Here is a 6,000-nt window from a genome sequence, read left to right on the forward strand (position 1 = left end):
GAGAATTGGAGAAAGTTGTGCAGTTAAAGTTTGTAAGGTTTCGTGTATGGATATATTGGTGTAGGTGATGAGTGGAGGGGGTTGCTCTATGGATGAAGGCTGGCATTTGGTCACTAACTGAGTCTGGTAAGATGCCTGTGTGTGAGATTTTATTTGGGTGAGAGACAAGGATCCAGTCAAGTGTGGAGCCTGGGAGGTTATTTTTATGAGTGAAATTGAATAGATTTATTGATATGGAGGGATTATTGGTATTAATTTTGTTCCAGTCAATGTTTACATCTCCTAGTATGTATGTCTCAAGCTTAATATTAGTTGTGGCCCATAGAAGAATTTCTTCAAGTGTAGTCATATTGTTTCCAGGGGGGATATAGATGGCCATAACACAAATGCTTTTATAGTTATTCATTTTGAGTATTCCTATGACTAGTTCAGCATTGTTAAACTGAGGAATAGGATTTTGGTAGGGCGTGATGGACAGTAGGCTAGAGTAGATTAAGCTACTCCTCCTCCTCCTCCTTTCCTATTTTGGCAGTCATATATGAGAGCTTGAAACCCAGGGTGTAGGATTTCAGAGTTGGAAATGTGGGGTTTTAGCCATGTCTCAGAAACAGCTACTATGTCAGATAGGGTATGGTATGGCCAGGTATGGAAGTGGGCTGTTTCGTTTTTTAGACTCTGGGCATTAATGGTTAGTAGTTTGAGATATTTAGGGTTGGTAATATTGGTTGTGATAGGGGGAGTAGGATTGTTGCTGGTATTAGGTCTGGGGTTGGGGTATATGTCTCCTGCTAAGCACAGGCAGTCAAAGGAGAATGGGAGCAGGGGCTTGGGTTTGCTTCTTGAGTTTTGTGGGAAGTGCAATATTGCTTTAGGTATGTGATGTTTATTGAGGAGGGTAGAAGTTTTGGTTTGAAGCAGTGAAGTGGGTTTAGTTGAACTAGAGAGGAGGATATAGTGTGAAAGTGAGATCTAGTAGGGTGAGGATGGGTGTTGTGGGTGGTGGTGTGGGATAGGAAAGAAGGGGGAGTTTGTAAGAGGAATAAGAGGTAGCATGGCATAGAGGGATTAGAAGAAGTAAGCTGAGTGAGGGGATGAGAAGGGTTTGAGAAAGTGGAGAAAGCATAGTATGAGTTAGGTATAAAGGAAGTAGTTGGGTGCTAGGGGAACTGTGAGAGTGTAAGAGGGAGGGGTATAGATGTGAATAGAGGACCTTATGGTTTGAGATGGGGAGAGGGCAATTAAGTATTGGAGGATGGGTAGGGGAGGGGATAATGAGGAGATGTGAATGGATTGGTTGAGAGAGGAAGGGGAGGGAACTTTTGGCTAGAATAAATGTAGGAGTAGTGGGGGAGGGTGAGAATTGGGAGCAGGGTAGGGGAGCGGAGTGATCCTGTAGGGCAAACGAAACAGGTAGAGCCAAAGGAGAAGAAAGAAGACCAGCCAGCAAAGAACAATCAGTAAGCAGGGAGCCAGTTAAAAGGTAAGGAAGGTAACAGGGGTAGGGGATGGGGTCTTTATGTACATAAAGTAAAATATAAGCAAGATGTTCACTAGGGGTAAGGAACCACTCACACAGTTTCCTTATAGAGACTGAGCTGTTGGCTAACTATGGTTTGGCTGAGACTATGTAATTCACTTATAATACATTGACAAGAATATTAACTTTGGTTATGGGGGCTGGCAAGGGAGTATGCTGCCACTTATTGGCCAGACTATGAGAAAACTACAGGATAAAGAAGGGCTGACAAGGGAGTAGGAAAGGGGCCAGGAGAATAAACTGGTTATATGGCTGTAGTAGGCTGCTAGCAAGCGTACGCTTGGTGAAGTATAACAGTATAACAAAAAGGCAATACAGAGACTGTAGTTTTTAACACAGGGTTACATACATGTTATAAATCCAAGATATTGGGTAGGCTGAAGTGGACATGAAGCACTGCAGGATCTCCTTTAGGTGGTTCAGTTCAGAGACTGGAAGCCTAGAGTTTAAGTTGAACAGAGGGAGACACCAGGGGTAGCATGGCTGTAGCGAGATGTAAAGAAAAGGAACAGATAAATAAGACTTTACAGAAAAAACTGTATCTATTACTAGCATAGGGGCAAATACTTTAAGTAAGAAAGGGTCAGTGTAGAAAATGGCAGGAAACCTAGAGATGGGTTTGTAGTGGAGGTGAGAGCATGCCGACACTAGAATCAGAGAGGGACCAGGTCAAAAATAGGCACTTAAAGTATTACACTTTGGCAGCAAAAATCATTTACACTTTGGAAGAAAAATAAAAAAATCACAGTCCTATAACAGCAACGCTTAGGTACGAACAGATAGCAGTTGTAACCTTTTAGAATGAAACCAGAATTACAGGTTACACAAGGTTCAACAGCAAAAATACAGTTTGGAATGCTTTAAGTAAACAGCAGATGTTTAGCATGTACATAACAGTAATAAGGCAGCAATTTCAGGAGTCCATAAAAGAAACCCACACTAGCATGCAGCAACAATAAAAACACTATCCATACAGGCAATGCGACACACCAAATACCACAACACATGTACAGGTTTACAGTAGGAGGAGAGTAGACATAGTGTAATCTAGTGACTAGTTCAATGATTCAAACAATGGGCCAAAAGCAATGTATTCAGTGAGCAATGAACAGTGAATACTGACACTGACCTATAAATCCTATGGTTTGACCACATTCAATACATAACTCATTATTAGAGTGCTGTTCCCATGCTATATACAGCGGGAACTGAAATGCCCAGATAAAACTATGTGTTGTCAGTACTCAACACCAGCAACTAAAAAACGGCCTACAGTCATGAGGCTAGTAAAAGTGAAAACAGTATAACGGTTATGTTTATCGTATTCACTGCAACAGCCTACACTATCGGGACTAGTGCATAGATCGCAAATGACCAGGGCTATGTGGAATAGTCATTAACTAAATAGTCTTAGGTTCTGAGCATTAGGAACATCCAGACACTACATATATAGAGTTGTACAGATGTGGCTCACTGCATACAACTTCAACCATACCAGAAATAAGACAAGCTTACTAGGTATCTTTTATTTCTCACTTTCACACTATTATCAACAATTTCACGAAAACCCTACATGCGTTTCTTAACAATATCTTCTTTCAGGTCATGGGTTCTAAAGTGTAAAGTAAGGTGTTTTTATATTTAGGTTACTACAGAAAATAATTGTTCAATGGATAAAAGTCTTTTTTCTCACACAGTTCCAGAAATTTCATCATCAGCCTGTCGGAGTAAAATATTAAACCACAAGAAATATCTGATCCTTTTTATATAAAAGACCAAATTTCTTTTGTTTTTAATTCCAGAACAGTTACCAAATTGTCCCATACATAATAACTGTCTGCTACAGACTCATTTGTTGTCATTGTTCTCTCAACTGGTCTTCTCTTCTTTTTAAAAGCAATTTTACATAAAGTTTGTTGCTGCTCTCTTTTTTTAGCTACTGCCCTGCTGCATAAGTTTTAATTATTGCATTCTTTGTCTCCACATCACCAGTTCCTTCTCCATATTTCCATCTTCAGAACTTCCAAAAAAAGTTGTCTGCAATCTCATTCAATGAAACAGCAGAACTGGCATCTCGATTATCTTACACAATTATTTAAAACAGAACATTGTCTGCAAGCCTTCCTGACACTGGTTCTGCTATCTGCACCACTGCAGTGAGCTTACTTACCTCTTTCCCCATGGAGACAGCTACACACTGCTCATTTGTAGCATCCACTGCACAGGAATCTTTATCTGCATTCTGATTCTCCATATTGAACAAATATTTCTCCAAATTCCAATTTTCTACTTCCAAACTCGGAACAGCTTTTCTCTCCTCATCCATGCTGCTGTTATTTTATACCTCTTCCATGCTGCTATAGCAGCCCTCCTGCACTATCTAGCAGTTCCAAGGAGGAAACAAGAGGGCAAGGTCCTCGATGCCCTGGCCAAATTTCCTGTTGTGGTATAAATGCAAGCTTTGCCTTCAACCCCACTGCTCCACCTAAGTAATATATGCTAACCCTATCCCTGTCCCTGCCCCTGACCCTAACACACAGCTTATATTAAAAAATACCTTTCCATAACACTATCACTACACAACACAGCTTGGACACTGACCACACACACACACACACACACACACACACACACACACACACACACACACACACACACACAGTACATCTAGCCTGTAACACTCATACTCCCACTCACGCATTATATATTGTACCCTAACCCTTATCCTAACTCTAAAACACTCAGTCTCACACACACAGTGAATCTATTCTTTACCCTAACCCTAAAACACACACATTCACAAACAACTTCCCTGCCCAACACTTACCTTTGTCGACCAACCAGAACTTGTCCAACTTAGCATTCACAAAAAATGGTCTTTCTCTCACTTCTTACAGTTGCTCACTTGTGTCACACGAATGAGAATTGACCATGTCAGCTATAAGCACATATAATACCTGAGTGATGTGCTCAACCTGGCAGTTGATGGAGTGGAACCCTTCTGTATGATGTCCTTATGCCCTTGTAGATTAAGTGGAACATTGATATCAATGCAGAGTCAATCAATGCACCCTAGAGCATTTGGAAAATGGGCTATTTCATGGAACAACTGCACAGTGGTGTTTCTCTCCTCTGTGGTCCCTGGAAAGTGCTTATGCTTCTTCACATGCTGTAGCATGATATCAGATGTCTATGATACACTCACCATGACCACTGCATGCAGCTGGAAAGTCTCTGTTGCAAGAATTGTTAAGGCTGCACATACTTTAGTGTCCATAAGAATTACTATCCTACACATTCCACAAGATTCTATGTGAAGACAGTACATGTCTACCAGCTGTCATATGATTCCTCTGTCCACATAATAATAGTTGCAACATCCATATCATGGAAGTGAGGGCATTTTAGGTGCAGTCAGATCCCTCTGTGATGTTGAGGACAAAGAAATGCCCAGTTGTGGACACTAGCTTTGACGCCAGCCACTAGCATGTACAGCTCGGCTATTGTGGCTGCAGCTCTTTGCATTATATAATGGTCCCAGTCTCTGTTCACAGAGAAAACACAGTGTACAAACTTTCTGGTAGCCATGGCTGATTATGCAATTTCTAAATGTTTCTAAACTAGTCTGCCATGTTGTTCACCCTCATTTGTATTCACAGTGGGTCTCACTTCCATGTTGCTTATTTCCATATCATTATATACAAGGAACCCTAAATGAAGGGTTCCATGATGTAACCCTGTTGCCCACTGCCCCAAAACATAAATCTGCAACTACTCCTACCCACTTGTTACCCACATTATGGCCTCCCCACATCATTCAAATAGATCGTCTACCTTTTCTCATATTTTTCTTACTCTTTTATTTTTTCCTGCGTCCTTTCACTGTACCCTAAATGGCCAAGACAGTACAACAAAAAAGTACAGTTTTGTACACTTACAATAAATGTATATGTTTGATTGTATTCACTGTTGCAGTCATCACATTTGAGTTATCTGCCTGTAGGTAGCCTTCAGCCGGCCTGAATACCAGAGTCTTTGGATTTCTGCGTCAGATGCTGTCTCCTCTTCCATTAAGTCAGGTTGTCAGGGGTATAAAACATGCAGCCGATGCCATTACATCAGTTTATCTTGACCCAGATGTCAAGTGCTCCCACAATAGGAAGCAATTATATGGTATGGTATTCCCCCAACAAAAAGCAAATATACCTGAAAAAGTAAATATACCAAACAAGAAGGAAAGGTATAGCCAAGTGAAGTCAGGGGGCTGGAGGGAGGGTAACCAGGACTGCAACAGTGAATACACTTGAACATCTACATTTATGGTAAGTGTACACAACTGTACTTTTTTGTTGTACTGTCTTGGCCATTTAGGGTACATTGAAATGACGCAGGAAAAATAACTTTGTGTTTCACTGTTGCAGTCATCACATTTGGGTTGATTCCCAAAGCTAAGGAAGGGAGGA

The sequence above is a fragment of the Protopterus annectens genome, chromosome 1.part0 (genome assembly GCF_019279795.1).
Source record: "Protopterus annectens isolate FY-2018-M chromosome 1.part0, PAN1.0, whole genome shotgun sequence".
NCBI classification, from domain to species: domain Eukaryota; kingdom Metazoa; phylum Chordata; order Ceratodontiformes; family Protopteridae; genus Protopterus; species Protopterus annectens.